We start from the raw sequence: 19,306 nt of genomic DNA on the forward strand, positions 1-19,306 counted from the left end.
TCGTCGAAGTTACTTTGCCGAAGGGTGCGCGCGAGCGCACCCGATGGGTGTAGCCCCTGAGCCCTTGGGTGATTCGAGTAGAGTCGCCCAGGGGGTTGTATTGGTCCCTTCGCGGGTAAGGTTGAAGGACTTAGTTTTTCATCAACTGGATGTTTTTCCGAGGGGATCGTGGCATCCCATTCGTGGGGAACTCATTCAAGGCTGACCTAACTGGTGCTTGCGCCCTTGATTTTGGATCGTTCGCAGACCCTTCCTTAGTTGGGCCGGCCGCCAAGCTTCTAGGCCCTAGGTGGACCAAAGAGAAAAAAAGGTCTTCGTGGCTTGCGTTTCCTAGGTGGGTAGAGAGTCTGGATTTGCCTGGGGAAGGTGAACCGTCCACCGTGATTTTTGGGGTGAGAGGATAGAGACTGCGGGTGCGTGTCCCGCGAAGTGACGCGGTGGTGTGTGTGGCAGGCCCGGAGATCAAGGCGGACGGTTGCCCTTCTCGCATCCGTCGCCCCTATAAAACCACGGGGTTCGCCCCCATGGTTCCGTATTTCGCTCCCTTGCCTCTACATCTCGAAACACCCGCCGCTAATTGCCCCAGCCTCCTACGCCCGCGCCGCCACCATCAGCCGACTTGCATCCGTGTTGCAGCCGCCGTCAAGCTTGTGCCTGCCCCATAGCCGCCGTCGAGCTCGCGCCCACCTTTCTCCCCAATTGCTTTGATGGAGTTATGGGGCAGATCTAGCATCACCCCACGGCGTTTGGAGGGCCTCGTCCGCCGTGGCCTTCTCTGCCCCCTATCCGCCGTCCAGGAGTGGCTGCTACCTGGCGATGAGGGTGAGCCGGTGCCACCCGAAGGGTATGTCGTTTCTTTCACCATCTTCCATGAGCGGGGATTCATGGTACCCGCGCATAGATTCCTTCGGGGGCTGCTGGATTATTATGAGGTGGAGCTGCAGCATCTAACTCCCAACGGGGTTCAACACATGGCGGCATTTGTTGCCCTGTGCGAGGGTTTCCTAGGGATCGATCCCCATTTTGATCTGTGGTGGTATTTCTTTAACATTAGTTTGTCGAAGAGGAAGATTGGGGGGAAAGATGTGAACGCGCCAATGGGATGTGCCAGCATTCATCTACGCCATACCCGGTCAAGGGGTTACCCATACATGCATCTGGCGACATCCAACAAGGGATGGCACTCGCAGTGGTTTTATGTTAGGGATGATGCGAGTGCCACCCTACCGAGGTACACTGGACGCCTTATTGAAGAGGCTCCAGAGTCATGGAGCTAGGGCATCCAGTCCAAAGACAAGAAACACCTCTCCAACTTTCTTTCCGCCCTCCAAGCCCTGAAGGATCGGGGCGTAAAGGGGATGGGGATTATCGGCGCCTATCACGCGAGGAGGGTGGCGCCACTGATGGCACGCGTGCTTCCCCTACATCGGATGATGCCCGAAATGTCATTCGAGGGGACGATGCTTGTTGACGAGGCGCTCCCCTTTTCAGAAGTGGCACAGCGCATTAAGGAGGCGACGAAGCCGACGAAAGATTCCAAAGGCAGTGTCCTCGACATTGTGTATCCAGTGCCCGGACATCCCCCAATGCGGCCGGAACCTGGGTTCCTTGAATTCGTAAGCCCTCTTCTCCCATGCTCTTTCTTTTTTCTAAATCTCCATTTTTTGATACTTGCTTTTGCGATATTAGGACCAGTCGAGGGGGCTAGTCTTTCAAGATAGTCTGGTTCTGCTGCCGAAGGACAAGGTCGTGGCGGCGACGAATCGACTCGCGGCCGAGTGGGACAAGAAAGCAAGGGAGCAGAAGAAGAAGGCGAAACAACTGAAGCAGGAGGCATGGGATCGGGGAGAGGATGTGAGCAGTGATGACGACGATGACGATGATGATGATGACAATCAGGTAGTCATCGATGTGGATTGGGGCGTCCTAGAGGACGAGGACACGCTGACGAGTGCCCACCCGTCCGTGCAGGGACCCTTCCCATTCCACGTGGAGGGAAGTGGGTTGGTGGAGGCCAGAGAGTCCACCGCTTCGCACGGCATGCCAGTAGAGGATCGGTGGATGGGGGAAGGCGGGCCTGCCGCTGCTGACCCCATGGTGATGGTGGAGGGGGTGGCTCTGGTGCCACGCCCCATGAGACGATGGAGGGGAGTGGCTCTAGTGCCGCGCCCCACTAGGTGAGCCCCCCTACCCCAGAGCAGGGGGTAGGCTCGAAACGGTCCTGCCCAGATGAGTCAGGGCAGGGATCTGGGGATCCATCCCCAAAATGCTTCTACCGGTCGAGGACGTCAACGTGAGCTACTGATTCCCCTATTTTCATCCTTTCTCCATTTCTATTTTAAGCTAATGGTTATTACCTTTGTGTAGGTTCTTGCGGACGGGTCACCCCCTAGGGCTGGCGCCCAAGAAGAGCCTCGCCATTCAAGTGGGACAGATGGCATCGCCTGGCGTCACCCCTATTTCGGGCAAGAGTCGTGCCGACGTTGGGTCTACATTGGCCAACCCGACAGCATCTGTGGTGGCGCCCACGCCCACAGAGGTTACCGAGCAGGCGGCTTCCTCCATGGCGGATGTAGTATAGCCAGCCGAGGGCCGTATACCACCGGTGGAAGTGGTCGTGACCGCGCCAAGCTAGGATCAGCCGGGCGCAGCCATGGTGGCACTCGAGGGCATAGTGCAATCCGCGCCACCGGGGGCCTAGGTAGATCCGCCCGTGGTGCTCGAAGCAGCCCAGATGGAGGAGGGTCCAGTCGGAGGGTCCTCGATCACGGCAGTGGTGCCGCATAGGGTCAGGAGGGAGCCACCCTGGCCCCTTTGTCGGGAGGAAGCCGCTCCCCGCGTGGGGGGAGCCGCCGCTTCAGTGGATGGCCGCTCAGGACCCAACGTCAGCTCTTTTCTCGCTCGATGATCATTCCAAGAGCATGGAGCGAGAAGGTCTTGACATTGGAATTTCGACCATGCTGGAGGCCCTGGACCAGGCCAGAGGAGCCCTGCATGAAATTGTTGTTCCTACTACCCAAGTATTCGCTTGATTTTCTTCTTTCTTCGCATGTTTTTGTGTTTTCGCATTTTTGATACCAGCCTTCTTCCTCTTTAGGTTCTTGTTGCTCGTAGCCAGAATAAATCCCGATTCCTCTGCGAGCAGAAGGCAGAGTGGGATCGCCTCTTCGTGGAGGCCCGGCTGCGAGCCGACATGGCTGCATAGCTTGCTGCCGCCTAGGAGCGGGAGGCCCAGGCACGTCAAGACATGGAGGAGGCCCACAGGATGTTCGAGGATTTGTCGGCGTGGTCCAAGCTAGATGGGGAGGAGATCGCCAGGCTCCAAAAGGAGCGAGACGAGTTGCTACAGAGGAATGCCGCGGCTAATGAGAAGGCCGGCGAGGTCCTGAAGGAGCTGGAGATGGAGCGGGACCTCCGATGGAAGGCCGAGAGTAGGGCCACGGCCCTTCAGCAGAAGGTGGAGGAGGACATCGAGGTGGTCTGCTCTCTCCGAGTGCATCTTGGTGACGTAGTGAGCCGAAGGTTGAGCGCCGAAAACATCTCCGCCAAGCTAGAAAAAGAGGTTGCCCATGCACAAAGGGCCCTTCAGGTTGAGAGCGATGAGCACGATCTTCTGCAAGCTGCGGTTGGGGTGGTCCTTGATGCCCTGAAGGTGGTGGAGCCGGCGGAGACTAGCCCACTCGTGGCTCGTGCCGTAGGTATCATGGCTCGGGTGGGCCAGCTTGAGGAGAGTGCTTTTCACGCCGGGATCACCTAGGCCTTCACCGTTGCCCATGCCCATTATGAGAAGGAAATCAACCTGAAGGTGATGAGCGAAGGTTTCCCATCCACCTATGAGGATGATGAGCTGGAGGCAATGGAGAAGATGGTTGCTCCCCTTGCGAAAAAACTAGCGGATAATCTGAAAGAGATGGTTCTCCCTCCGTGGGAGTAGTTAGTTGAATAATTTTGAGAACAACTTATATGTAATATGTGGACAAGTGTCGGTATTTTCGAGTCTGGACGCGGTTTCGTGATTTTGCATCGTAATTTCATTTTATTTGATTTTTTGCAATCTTACCAATCTGTTCCCCCGAATCTTGCCGCTGGTCTTGATGCGAGGAGATTGTTTCGAAAGAAAGAAGGGAGGTAGCCATACCTTAACCAGCCCCCGAGTAAGGTCTGACCCCCTGCATTTGTTGGGGTCGGTGGTTACTAGAGATCAGAACTGTGGTTTTGGTGACAGGGTTGACGAAGTCCTTGGATGGCATTGCAATATTCCCCGACCTGCCTTCCAACAGAAATCCCCAACTAGAGACTCTATGGGCTCAGCAAGGTGGGGCCTTCGAACTTGTGTCCCTGTATTGATTGGCTCGAGCCCTCGGGCCTTGTTAGGGTCTGATAGGGGTCGGCCGTAATTTGCGTGTTACCCCATCCTCGATTTTCAGAATAGGAGGGGCTGAGTAAACAACACTTGCCTCGACGGCTCGAGTATCGCGATCAACGAGCTCACTAATGGGTACGTTCATGTGGAATCCGGGTCCATCATTTGCTGATGGGGTCAGCAGAGCCCTCTAGTGGCATTCCACAACTTCTTAACCCGCCTCCCGGCAGATGCCCAAGCCGTTTGATAGGCTCAGGCAGCCCGATGGCCTCTCCTCGATGGAGATTCTGTGGGTTTGGCTCGGGGTTAGAATCGAACGAGAAAAGGTTGAGACGTCCCTGTCCGCTTCTGAGCGGGGTCGGGCAAGGCCGCTGGGGCTTATCTCAGTTATTTCTCCCTGGCTCTGTTTGGCATGAGGTGGCCTCGAGCCCTTCGCGGGCCGACCTTCAAACCTCGGCCTGTGATCGCCTATATCGAATGAGGCGACAGCCATTTCATGATGCGACATGAAGCATTGGGATGTTTTGCATATGTATAATATAATCGAAATGAAGGCGGGGTCGGTAACGTTACCTTGGCGGTATGAGTGATGAAAAGCTCCTACTAGATGTGTCCGTGCGGGGTTCGGACCCTGATGTTCACGATGAGGTTGGAGTAACCTGCATAAGAATCTGTGGGGGTATTAACCCCTATACCCTTATGGCTAAGCTTGGGCTAGCCCGGATCAATGGGTTTTGGTCCACCCGAGAGACGACGTGCGGCCCAGTTAACCTGATCAGAGTCCCGCACAAGGAATCAAGACAGATTTGGCGACCAAGCAGGAACCTGATCGGTTAGAATAGGAATCCTTATCCGGCCACATATGGCAATTGTAACTGACTAGGATTAGTTTCCAGATCTGTAACCCTACCTCCCGGACTATATAAGGTGAGCAGGGGACCCCTCTAAAAATCATCTATTGATATACAGCAATACAAATCAGGCGCAGGACGTAGGTATTATGCCTTCTTGGCGGCCGAACCTGGATAAAACCTCGAGTCTGTCTTGCGTCACCGTCTTGTTTAGGGCTTACGCATCTATCTGTCGATAATCTACTACCTTGGGCATACCCCTAGGTAGACTGCCGACCTTATTTCATCGACAGTGACGTGCCAGGTAGGGGGTGTGCATACTGCTCTCCAAGCAAACAAGATGGTCATCATCTCCGGCTCCATGGCTACGCCCAATGGCCTCACGTTCACCGTCGGCCAGATCACCTGGACCACCGGCTCCGACGACTCCATCGCCGTGACCATGAAGGAGGTGTGGAATCAACCTACGCCGACTACTACTTCACCTGCATCGGCTACGGCTCTGACCACGGTGAACATAGCTCCGACCATGACGAACACGGCTCCGACCACGGTGAACATGGCTCCGACCACGACGGATACGGCTCCGACCACGATGGATCTGGCTTCGACCATGGTACATCTGGCTTCGACCACGCCTACAGCCACACCGACAACCCGTCATTCGCTTCCCCGCTACGGGGGGAAGCAGATCGACAACACCGACCTCCTCGACTCCATCGATCGGGTTGGCATCAAACTCGCTAAAACCCTAGCTCTGGTGAGTACGATTCAAAGCCAACCTAATGAGCAGGTAACCATGCCCCACAATAGATCTACCCGACCAGCTCGGACCAGTCGTCCTGCATGACTTGGAACAGATCTTGTGGTCGTATCTACTCCTAAGGGGCGCTTTGCTCGTTGCCAGCCAGCCTTCGCAATGGGTCTCCGACTCGGCGAGTACGAAGTCCCGACGGAGAACCACCAGGTCCAGCCCTACGGCCTGCAAAACACTGCCTCCAGCTACGCGTACAACCTACAACGCCGCTCGGATCTGTGTCCTACACACCGATTTCGGCCGAAGCCATGCAACCTCGTCAACATGGTCTGGATTGAAGATTATCAGGAAGGATCCGTCCACACAGTCCGAGAGGGCAACTCTAGCTCCCCATCCGGCATTGCGTCCAACACATCTGTCCACACCGAGCTTCAGCATCACGAAGATGAAGGCATCAAATATGATCTGGATCTACCAGACCACGCCCCGAGTTTCCCCCAATTTCCATCTTTCCCGCCAAGATGAGGGGATTTGATCCATGTTGTCAGCAATGACGAGCCGCCAGCGGTTGGCAAAACAGAACAAGAAAAGACTACATGCGAAGCACGCAATATTGACCGGTTTAATCGCCAACAAATCGAAGCTAAAGCAGACCAGGAGGCACGATGCATAAGGGTCCAGCCACGTGACCTCAACAATGCTTTCGACAGGGTGGGGGATAAACAAGTCTTCAATACCCCAAGCGCCAACGTAGCCATCGCCATGGCGACAATGCAACGGCTGCCCAACACTCCCGAGACCCAAGCAGTCCATGATGACATACAAGCTTATCTGACGGCTGCTATGGCTCAGACCGCAGAGGTGAATCAAGCCCGAGCTCCATCCGTTTCCGTCGAATCAAGCCACAGCCGCCAATACTCAAGTGGCTCACAGCCACTCAACCAACGTGGCTCGCGCAACAATGACCCATCAGATAACCGTCAAGGTAGAAATGGTGGTCATGATGGTGGTCGGGACGACAACCACCACCGGGAGGATAACCGCAATGACGTTCGAGGTGACAACCGCCGAGATAACCGTGATAATCGCCGTGATAACCACGGTCGCAGAGCTAATCTAGATGGCAATCGAGATCGCTGCGATGGCAATAACGATCTCCGCCATTACCTTGGTGGACGCGATCTGCGCGCTCGCATCAACCAGAGAGCCGATGATCGAGCATCCTATGAAAGCCACCGCCGTATGGAGTATGACACCACCCACGGCCCGCCGGGCCTAAAATAGTTCACTCCACACCTTCACCAAGTCATATGGCCCAAGAATTTCAAGCTCGAGAAACTTTAGAAGTAAGACGGCAAGGAAAACCCCGAATTATGGGTCATGCTCTACGAAACAGCGTGCCGATCAGCCATGGCTGACGAGCATGTCATGTCTAACTACTTCCCAGTTGCTGTTGGTCATGCCGGTCACCAATGGCTGGTTAGCTTGCCGGCGAACTATTTTGATTCTTGGCAGGAGCTCAAGCAGGCCTTCATCGACAATTTCATCGCTACCTGTGAACAACCCGGCAACAAGTATGATCTGCAATGGATCCGAGATCGGAAAGACGAACCACTGCACAAGTACGTTCCGCGTTTCTCGGAGATGCACATCAAGGTCCCATCAATCTCCGACAATGAAGCAATCGAGGCTTTCATCACTGGCCTCCGCTTCCACGACGCCCTAAGAGACAAGCTCCTCCGGAAGAGACCTGAATCAATCACAGCGCTCTTGGCCACCGCTAAGAAATATGCGGACACTGATGACGCTAAAAAGATAATTGTTGAAGAAGCAGCAAGGGTTCCACGCTCTGACCACCCTCCACACCGCGACGATTACCGCGGCAATCGTGGTCGGAACGACAATTTTGACCGCCGCAACCAGCGCAACGACTCCCGTGACCACCGTGACCAACGTAATCAGCGGCGCAACCGCCGTGACGATTACAGGAGCAAGCGTGCTTGGGAAGACGACGGCGAGGTCAATACCGTGAAAAAGGGCGGCGGACGTCGTAACTATGAGGACGACTATGCCAAAGCATTGAAGGGGCCCTGCCAGCTCCATCCTAAGTCGAACCACACCATGGAGAATTGTCGTGTCCTCAAGACTATCTACACGCGTCAACAGGCTCCGGATACGTCCGACAAGCCTAACGACACAGGGGAACAGCGCAACGACGACAACGACGACGACGATGCAGACCCTCGTCATAAATACGTCAAGCCAACTGATCGCGTGCACACCATCATCGGCAGCAAGGTGTCCATTGAGACCAAATGAGAACGCAAGTTGCTCGCCCATGCTTGCTTGAACGTGGCAAACACCGACAACCTTCTCACCGATCCGCGGCTTCCTCCGTGGTCTCACCGTGAAATCTACTTCAGCAGGAAGGACCAATGGGCCGCCATACCTGAGCCAGGGCATTTTCCCCTAGTCCTCGATCCTTGTATCAATAAGGTTCAGTTCGACAGGGTACTGATCGACGGCGGTAGCTCCATTGATATACTGTTCAAGAACAGCCTGCCCGCTCTAAAAATAGCCTAGGCGGACCTAAAGCCGTACGAGGCACAGTTCTAGGGCGTTCTCCCCGGACAGAGCTCTACACCTCTTGGGCAGATCACGCTACCTGTGCAATTTGGGACTCCGGACCACTTTCGCACCGACTACATCAACTTCGTTGTCGCTGACTTCGACGGCACCTACCATGCTATTCTTGGTCGACCGTCGCTCACCAAGTTCATGGCCATACCTTATTACATGTATCTGGTGCTCAAGATGCCTACTGAGAAAGGAGTTTTAACCCTCAGGGGCTACGTATACGCAGCTTATACCTGTGAGGATGACAGCTTCAAAATAGCAGAGGCCCACGACCTCTCCATTCGCATGGCCAAGACCATGCTCAACGCTAAGAAGACCTCAGCCGACCACCTAGAGATCCTAGAGCTCGAGGCTCCGCGCAAGAACATTAGGTCCAAGGAGCACAAGACGATCCAGCTGGTTGATGGTGATCCCAGTAAAACGGCCCTCATCGGGGTCAACCTGGATCCCAAATAGGAAGACGCGCTCATCAGGTTCTTGAGGAGCAACATGGATGTGTTTGCATGGAAACCTTTCGACATGCCTGGTGTACCTCGGAACTTGATCGAGCACTCCTTAAATGTCAACAGCAAGGCCAAACCGATCAAGCAGAAGCTACGACGGTTCGCTCACGACAAAAAGGAGGCGATTAGGGTAGAAGTTACATGGCTTTTGGCAGCCGGATTTATCAAAGAAGTGTATCATCCAGAATGGTTAGCTAACCCGGTTCTTGTACGCAAAAAGAATAATGAATGGAGAATGTGTGTTGATTACACTGATCTCAACAAACACTGCCCTAAGGACCCCTTCGGCTTACCTTGCATAGACGAGGTCGTAGATTCAACCGCCGGTTGTGAGCTGCTTTCCTTTCTCGATTGCTACTCTGGTTATCACCAGATCGCTCTCAAAAAGGATGACCAGATCAAGACATCTTTCATCACACCTTTTGGCGCCTACTGCTACACGACTATGTCGTTCGGGCTCAAAAACGCCGGGGCTACCTACCAACGCGCTATACAGTCTTGCCTCAACGATGAGATAAAAGACGGCCTCGTCGAGGCTTATGTGGACGATGTAGTTGTCAAAACCAAGGAAGCACGTACCCTTGTTGACAACCTGAAACGCACCTTTGCAGCCCTCAATACGTTCCAATGGAAATTAAACCCAAAGAAGTGCATCTTTGGCGTTCCTTCCGGCATACTGCTCGGCAACGTCGTTAGTTACGACGGCATACGCCCTAACCCGGAGAAAGTTAAAGCTGTCTTAGACATGAAGCCCCCAAAAAAGGTGAAAGATGTCCACAAGCTTACCGGATGCATGGCCGCTTTAAGCCGCTTGATATCAAGATTAGGAGAAAAAGGGCTACCGTTCTTCAAACTGCTCAAAGCTTCCAAGAAGTTCGAGTGGTCGGAGGAAGCAGACGCTGCCTTCACGCAGCTAAAACAATATCTCACATCACCCCCGGTACTTACTGCTCCCAGAGAAGACGAAACTGTCCTACTTTACATTGCGGCAACCGATCAGGTGGTCTCCACTATGATGGTGGTCGAGCGCGATGAGCTGGGCCACGCCTATAAGGTACAGCGGCCAATTTATTTCATTAGTGAGGTACTCAACGAATCCAAGACTAGGTATCCACAGATTCAAAAACTGCTCTATGCCATACTGATAACATCCCGAAAGTTGAGACATTACTTCGACGGATATCGTGTGGTGGTCATAACTGAGTATCCTTTGGGGGACATCATTCGCAATAGGATGCGAACGGGCGCATCGTCAAATGGGCAATGGAGCTATGCCCCTTTTCCTTGGAATTTGCAAGCCATACTACAATCAAGTCTCAGGCACTCGTCGATTTCATCGTCGAGTGGACAGACTTAAGTACGCCTACCTCTCTAGGATCCGACGAATATTGGACAATGTACTTCGACGGTTCTCTTAACATTGACGGTGTGGGAGCAGGAGTTCTTTTCGTGTCACCATCCAAGGAGCAGCTCCGGTACGTCCTCAGGATTTATTTCCCAGCATCTAATAATGCCGCCGAGTATGAAGCATGCCTGCATGGTTTACGCATTGCGGTTAAGCTTGGTGTTAAACGTCTCTATGTCTATAGAGACTCGGCTTTGGTCATCAACAAACTCAACAAGGACTGGGATACAACCAGTGAAAAGATGGACGCATACTGCAAATCGATAAGAAAGCTGGAAGGCAGGTTCTATGGCATCGAGTACATACACGTGGTTCGGGACAAGAACCAGGCAGCGGATGCGTTGTCAAAGTTAGGATCATCTTGAGCCAAAATCCCACATGGCGTATTCGTCCAAGACCTGTTCACGCCTTCCATTGAAGACGAAGAGTCTACGGTCGACAATGCTCTAGACCAGCAATTAGTGGCTATGGTTCCGGCGCCGAGCACAACCGAGCCGTTTCCGACCACTCATGAGCCAGACTGGAGAACACCTTTCATCAAGTACTTAATAGATGGTAGCGGTTATACTGATCGAACAGAAAACGAGCGTCTGATGCGTCGCAGTAAGCAGTATCTGCTCGTCGATGGCAAGTTATGGCGCAAAAACGCAAAGGAGGAAATCTTGATGAAGTGTATAACCTAGGAGGAAGGCGAGCATCTCCTGGACCAAATCCACTCTGGCTCCTGTGGCAACCACGCGGCCTCAAGAACACTGGTTGGTAAGGCTTTCCGAGCAGGGTTCTATTGGCCATCAGCAGTAGCCGACGCGGAGAAGCTAGTCCGCCGCTGTGAGGGTTGTCAGTTCTTCGCCAAGAGAATCCATGTACCAGCACATGAGATCCAGACGATCCCAGCCTCTTGGCCCTTTACATGCTAGGGACTGGACATGATCGGGCCTTTCAAACCGGCTCCTGGGAAATTTACATGCGTCTTCATGCTAATTGACAAATTTTCTAAGTGGATAGAATACATGCCTCTGGTACAGGCATCCTTAGAGAAGGCTGTCACGTTCCTCGACCAGGTCGTCCACCGTTTCGGCGTACCCAACAGCATCATTACTGATCTGGGTACTCAGTTCACTGGGAACGCTTTTTGGGACTTCTGCGATGAAAGGAGCATAGTAGTAAAATACGTCTCGGTGGCGCACCCTAGAGCTAATGGACAAGTCGAGCGGGCAAATGTTATGATCTTGGATGCACTAAAGAAGAGAATGTACAGAGAAAACAGCAAAGCTCCCAGAAGATGGCTCAAGGAGTTACCAGCCGTGGTCTGGGGCCTCCGAACCCAGCCTAGTCGTAACACTGGCGTCTCACCATACTTTATGGTTTACGGCGCTGAGGCAGTCCTCCCACCAGATATAGCTTTCAGATCAGCACGGGTAGAGAACTTCGACGAGGGCAAGGTCAATGAAGTACGAGAGCTAGAAGTCAACAGTGTAGAGGAGAAAAGGCTCGATTCTTGTGTACGCACGGCCAAATACCTTGCTGTTTTGCACAGGTACTACAACAAGAACGTTAAAGAGCATTTCTTCGTGGTCGTGGACTTAGTCCTGAAGTGGAAGACAAACCAGGCTGGTGTCCACAAACTCGCAACCCAATGGGAGGGACCCTTCATGATCAAGGAAGTCACACGTCCAACGTCTTACAGGTTAGCTCGCCTGGACGGCATGGACGTACCAAACTCGTGGCATATCGACAAGCTTAGACGTTTCTATGCTTAACTACTGAGATATGTACTCTACTTGTATTTTCGATTTACTTCAATAAAGCAATTATGATTTCTCCGACCACTCTAATGTGTCACTCCGAATTTTATGGTTACTCTAACTTAGCCAGTACAAGCCGACCACCACTCCTTCCACAGTTTTTGGAGCAGGCCCTGTCTCCGGTTCCCCCCAACACGTGCACGGGATCCGCTCTCTATGTTACAGGTGATCGGCAGGTCCCCCCTGGTTTGACTTGTCCGCGTCCATGTGTGCACAGGTCATGGTACCTCACACTCCGACCACATGACAAACTAGGTCCACACAAACTCTTCGGGATGATGTGTCGAGCAAAACGGTACAACTAAACAGAACGTTAACACGTTCTCACTTAGTTACACCAACAAAAAGTTTCAAGCTTAAATATGTTTTGTACAAAGCAAACAAGCTTATAATGATATACAGTTACGTTATTACAAGCTTGCCTGAAGAGGCTCAAGTTCACAATAACACAACTATGTCCTCCTTCTACAGCTCTAAGCCTATTACATCGGCTGGTCGGGGAGCATGGCATTTACTGCTCGCCACCTCTGATACCCTACTCGAGTCTCGAGGACTCTTGCGCTTGTCGAGCTGAAGGGGATGGCCCCGCCGGTGCCTGGCTGGTCGAGACCACATGCTTCATTGGTTGGCTTGCAGCTGATGGCATTTCCAGCTGACTTGTCGATGGCATCCCCTGTACAGGTGCTGTCCCACCTCCACACAGGTTAATATCGCCAATTATCTTTGACAACAAGTCCAGCTGGGCCGTTCGAAGCTCTTCTGCCTTGTCTGGGTCTATCTCCTTCGGGTACCCAGCCTCCAGGCGCTTGAGATCGATCAGGGGGTAGTGGGCACGCACCATGCTTAGTACATGGGCACCCGTGTACTCACCCGCCTCCTTCACGAACTATTGGAACCATCCCCACGCCTGCCTGCATCTCTTGACCAGTCCCAGCTGGGGCGTCCTTAGCTCTTCCTCTGTGAGCACCGGGTCGATAAGGTCGAGGATGGGCACAATGCCAGATGCCATTTCTTGGCACCGCTTGTTCCACGTGTCCTGCTCCTCAGTGGCCTTGAGGCATCATGATTTCCAGTCGTTGCGCTCTTTGATCACGGCCTCTAGGTGCCTCTTAGCATTGACTTTCAAAACTGAACGCAGTACAAGACATCAAATGTGATGACACGACAAGGCAAGGTGGGTGACAGAATGAGAAAGGTGATCTAGAATACTTACTTTTCAGGTCATCCTTCATTTTGGTGGTGTGGTCTTAGAGTTCAGACTGGCTGCGTGCTAGTTTCTCATTGTCCTCCCTTAGGCGACCACATTCTATGGTCACATGGCTATTTTCCCCTTGGAGGCGGGCCACTTTAGCTTCTAAACCTGCATTACAGCTGTTACTGCCAAGAACACAATAACACAAGTCCTGCACTTGCTATGATAAGGTGAAAACTTACTTGTTTTCTCCCGCTCTTTGTTATTGAGCTGGCCGACTAGGTTTTGGTTCTGTGCTTCTCGGTCTATCCTCTCCTAGTCGGCGGCTTCAAGTTGGTGCCGCAAGCGTTCCACTTCGGCCGCCAGTTCCTTATTGGTCGCCGTGATTCCTTCAATCTGGTCGAAGCACCTTTTTCGGTATTTTGCAGTTTTCATCAAGTCCTGCATACAGACAAGCTAAGTCAGACAGTTCGATTACACAACAGGGTCAAGGACTCAAGCCAAATATACCTGGACTTCTATCACCAGACGCTTGGCCGCCCGTTCGACTCTTAGGGCTCTTCGACCTCTGGGATTTCTTCGTGCACGACCCATTCATCATTCCGATAGCGCGACACATATACATGTTGTCGCCTATCTTGGGGACGGCCTAGGACCTCTTGGACTTCTTCCTCTTTAGCCTCCTGTTCGGGAGGCGGCGCAGGTCTGGAGTCTGCAGACTCCATGACCACCAGGGCTTTTCCACAAGCCGTTGCATCGGCAAGAACGCTCTAGGCCACTTTTGGCTGCAGCTCCTCGGCTAGATCCGGTTCCCATGGCGCCATGGTATCCGCCTCAGCAGGGTTTGTGCTCGGAGCACTTGTACTCTGCTCGGCTGTCTTCTCAACCAGCCGCTCGGGGACCGGCGTCTGGTTGTCCGCCTGCTGAGATCCAGGTGGAGTGCCTACTACAGGCTCCTCCACGGCTGGTTGCTGGGCAGTTTGTCCTGCCGTTGCTGGCGAAGATGTGCCGCACCTGGCTAACTAGTCGGGGTTCTCGGTGGATGCCGATCTAATATATCAGAGACAATTTCCGAAGATAATAGTATCCAATGCGAATTACAAGCTTACATCAAAGATATAGATACTTACAGCTTTGATTTGTGGAATGATGTGGCAAAGGAGCGTTTCCTCGACCGCCCCTGCTCCGCGTGCTCGGCAGGTTCCACCAGGTCTTTTCCCATGTCCGGTACAGGCGTCAGGGTTTGATGGTCGGTTTTTCCCTCGCTTGTCCTCTGTGTTGCAGTGGTTGGTGATGCGACCACTGCTGGCATGGAGGCGCCGCCCTGCTCCGACGACCCCATTTGCCTTCTCCTCTTTCGAGGGACAAGCCAGATGATGTCCGCATCCTCTGCTTCGTCGTCCGATAGGGGGAAGATGGCTTGGCGTCATTTGCTGGCCAGCGGCTCTGGTTGATGCGTCCTCCACAATCTCGAGGGCTGCCCAGTGGACGTCGTCGGTCCTAGCGCTGGTCTAGGCTGTTGGGCCAGCAGCTTGCGGCCAATCTACACTGGGGGGAGGCGACACGAACACTGCTGCCTGGTCACGACCATTCCACTAAGGCACAAAGAGGGGACAAGAGTCAATTTATGGTTACAACAAAACTCTACAATTAAAAGGTGGCCTCATTTACCTTTGGGGGAGGTCGAGCCAGCTTGAAGGCGTGCTCGATGTCGTTCAGCCTAACGTAATTGGGATCGGCCAGGTTGAAGAGCTCCCCAATCCTGGCCTTGATTTCCATCTTGTCGAGCGGCTCCTTTCTGGTCCTTGTCGGATCAGCACTCCCCTGGTACTCGAAGCCTGGATGAACCCTCTTCTGGCAGGGCTAGATCCTTCGGCTGATGAAGTTTCTGACCACACTTGGGCCATCTAGTCTCCCCCATGGGATCATCCCGAGCAGTTCAGCGATCTGCTCTAGGTTCTCGGGCTTCTCTATCCAGCTATTCTTCTTCTCTAGAATCAGTCCCACATCACACAGGGTGATGGTGTTTGGCTCTTCACGGATGTAGAACCACTTCTTGTACCACTCATCCAGTGAGGTGTTCCAGGGGCAGTGCAAGTATTGTGCTTTCATGCCATCGCGCAGATTCAGGTAGACGCCTCTGGCTATCTTCGAGCCACCGCTCTCTTTCTTCTGAAGATAGAACAGGTGGCGAAAGAGGTCAAAATGGGGCTAGAAGCCACCATAAGACTTGCAGAGATGGATGAAGGTGGAGATAAGGAGAATCGAGTTGGGATGCAGATTGCAAACCCTAATCTCGTAGTACAAGCAGAGACCCTGAAGGAAAGGGTGCACTGGAATCCCGAAACCCCGTTTGAAGAAGTCTTCGAAAACCACAATCTCACCTGGTTGTGGATCGGGGAAGCTTTCTCCTTCCAGCGCATGCCATCCCACGAGTGCCTTGTTGTGGAGCACTCCCATGGCGACGAGGTCCTCGATGGTCTGCTCATTGCTCCGTGATTTCCACCATTCCTTCACCATGACCCCGCCTTTCTTCTGGGCGTCTCTCTTCGCCATTAGTCCGTCCTTACTAAGGGGGTGGATACGGGATGGCGAGGGGATTGGAGATGATTTTCGGAGGAATAGGGTTTGGCAGGAGGAAGAAGAAGGTTGCGGCAGCGGATGACAGTGGGGAACGGTGTGAGTAACTTACCAGATCTACAATATATAAAACAAAGAGCCCCATCATTTCATTCGCCCAAGAATATTGGGAGTCGTGCGCATGCGCCGCAGACGGTTGTTCACACAACCTCGAAATATGTGCCAATAAACGCGCTCCTTCGTTACCAGTGTACGTGCCTCTTCGTTGATAGTGTAAGAGGGCCCGCACTGACACACCTCAATACAGGTGTCAACCGACTGTTTGCCAAAAAAGAGTAAGAAGATAGAATGACGTACTATACCCATTTGCTTTTTTGACCAGACGTGTTAGACTGGACTTGACAGAGAATAGAGACAAATAAATACACCAAATAATAGTACAAGCAGCGCACGCGATCATGGATTTGCCCTGACCACTACTGTGCTCGGGGACTACACAGACCACTACTGTGCTCGGGCACTGTCTAGACCACTTTTGTGCTCGGGGACTGCCTAGACCACTCTCGTGCTCGGTGACTGCTCTGACCACGGTGACTGCTCCGACCACTGCCGTGCCCGAGGACTGCTGCGACCATTACCATACTCAGGAACTGTTATGACCACTGCTGTGCTCGGGGACTCTCCCGACCACTTCTTGGAGTTTTTGCTCTCCTTGGCTACATGTGATTTGTACTCACATACAGTTAAGAGACATTTCTTTAGACCTTGCTACAAGGCTCATACTTCGCCTTCCAGCAAGCTCGGGGACTACATCGGTACAATGCACCCACTGGTGCATCTTGTTTTGCCTGTACGGCAATTGGATTTTTAATGTCGGCGGAAATTCTTTTTAGACCCTGGCACCACGTGCCTGCGTCACCTACTACCAGGCTCGGGGACTAAGTGGGCACACTTCACCTTGCAGTGAATGTGTTTGTTTACTCGACCCCTGTGCTTTGAATAATTGTAAGGATTAATAATATGCTCGGGGACTGCCCCGACCACTGCTTGAATAATGGTTCTCCTTGGCTACATGTGATTTGTACTCACATACAGTTAAGAGACAGTTCTTTAGACCTTGCTACAAGGCTCATATTTTGCCTTCCAGCAAGCTCGGGGACTACGTTGGTACGATGCAACTGCCGGTGCATCTCGTTTTGCCTGTACAGCAATTCGGTTTTCAACTAAACTAGGAATTCTTTTTAGACCCTGGCACCACGTGCCTATGTCACCTACTACCAGGCTCGGGGACTAAGTGGGCACACTTCACCTTGCGGTGAATGTGTTTGTTTTTCGACCCCTACGCTTCTGTTGTTCAAGGATGCTATGCTTCAAAACCACTTACATTTCTTTTCAGAAATACAAGTGGGCACACTTCTCAGGACAGAAATCTTTTTCTTTTTTCTTAAGAGCACCATACATTCTTCGGACAACCTACTTCTCCGGTGATGATGGTGGTCGGAGGCATCAAGGACTCAAACCTTACTTGTCGGAGAAGGTTAAAATGGCGTGTCGCAACATAATACATGATGCTCGGGGACTAGCTGTGGGGGTATTAACCCCTATACCCTTATGGCTAAGCTTGGGCTGGCTCGGATCGATGGGTTTTGGTCCACCCGAGAGACGACGTGCGGCCCAGTTAACCTGATCGGAGTCCCGCACAAGGAATCAAGACGGATTTGGCGACCAAGCAGGATCCTGATCGGTTAGAATAGGAATCCTTATCCGGCCACATATGGCAATTGTAACTGACTAGGATTAGTTTCTAGATCTGTAACCCTACCTCCCGGGCTATATAAGGCGGGCAGGGGACCCCTCTAAAAATCATCTATTGACATACAGCAATACAAATCAGGCGCAGGATGTAGGTATTATGCCTTCTTGGCGGCCGAACCTGGATAAAACCTCGAGTCTGTCTTGCGTCACCGTCTTATTTAGGGCTTGCACATCTGTCTGCTGATAATCTACTACCTTGGGCATACCCCTAGGTAGACTGCTGACCTTATTTCATCGATAGCTATTCTTTGTTTTTCGTATCTCGGTGGCGGTCCGAGCCATTTAATTAACTTGGGCAACCTGACAGCTTTTCCTTTGGGGGAGATTCTGTAGGCGGACCCCTCCGAACCCTTCTTGAGAAGGTAGACGTCAAAGCTGGGCATTGATCATGATTTTTCTGGCGAACAGAAACACCGTAGCTACCGAGGCGTAGGGTCTGCTAGTTCATCCAGTTTTACTCAAAGTTTTATGCCTGTATTTCGCGTCCTTAGTTTCAAGCGTACGGAGAAGGTCGGGTGAGGAGGATGTCTAGATTGGTAGACATCCTCGGTAGCCCCCGAGTGATGTTCGTGTTCCCGCCGTTTGACAGGGTCGGAAGCTCGAGAATGAATTTTAACACATAAAGTAAGAAGGTAGAGATGCTTATCTTTCTTTGGATGTTCGTTCGTCATCTCTTCTGGGCCGAATGGCTGGCCCAGGAGATCCAAAAGGTCCTGTCATCAGATCGTCCCGTGGTCCTGCATGGGGAGGCGAAGGGTCGTCTGCCTATGTGGGCACCTTAATTGCCACATCCGGAGCGGGTCAGTGGCGGGCCATACCCAGGTAGTGTTCAGTTTGACCAAGGGGGGACGCCTCATCGACCGGGGCGCGTCCCATCAGTTCCGGCATGTCCCCTCAGGTATCAATCAGCATTGATTCCGCATTGAAAGAGGGGAGGAGAGGGGGTTTTCATCCAACCTTTCGCCTTTCCTTAGCTACAGCGCCTCCTCTTTAAATAGGGAGGGGGAGGGGAGTTCTCATCCCACCTCCTCTTCTGCCTTTGAGCCGCTATCTCTCCTTCCTTTCCGCCGAATGCATCCGTGCGTCGCGGCGGTTCCTGAGTGAGGAAGAGTAATGCTAGAGAGACAGAAAACTCACAAATTCGCTCGTGAATCTAGAGCGTGATGTCGAGCCAGAGGTTATCTAGCGTAGATGAGATGGTGCATGCCACCCTTGCCGAGGAGTCGCTGCTGCCGAAGGAGAAGAGGCGCTGGTGGGCACCGTACGTCGTCGACTGCGCCGTCGTTCGCTGTGCTCCTCCTTTGGTGGGAGGCGTTTCCTGCCTTTACGCCATTGTCAGGGTGGTGGCTGGTGATGATGGCGTAGTCCCTGGATGCCCTGGCGGAGGCGTCGCTGTCG

Source organism: Miscanthus floridulus, chromosome 17 (assembly GCF_019320115.1).
Source record: "Miscanthus floridulus cultivar M001 chromosome 17, ASM1932011v1, whole genome shotgun sequence".
Lineage (NCBI taxonomy): Eukaryota > Viridiplantae > Streptophyta > Magnoliopsida > Poales > Poaceae > Miscanthus > Miscanthus floridulus.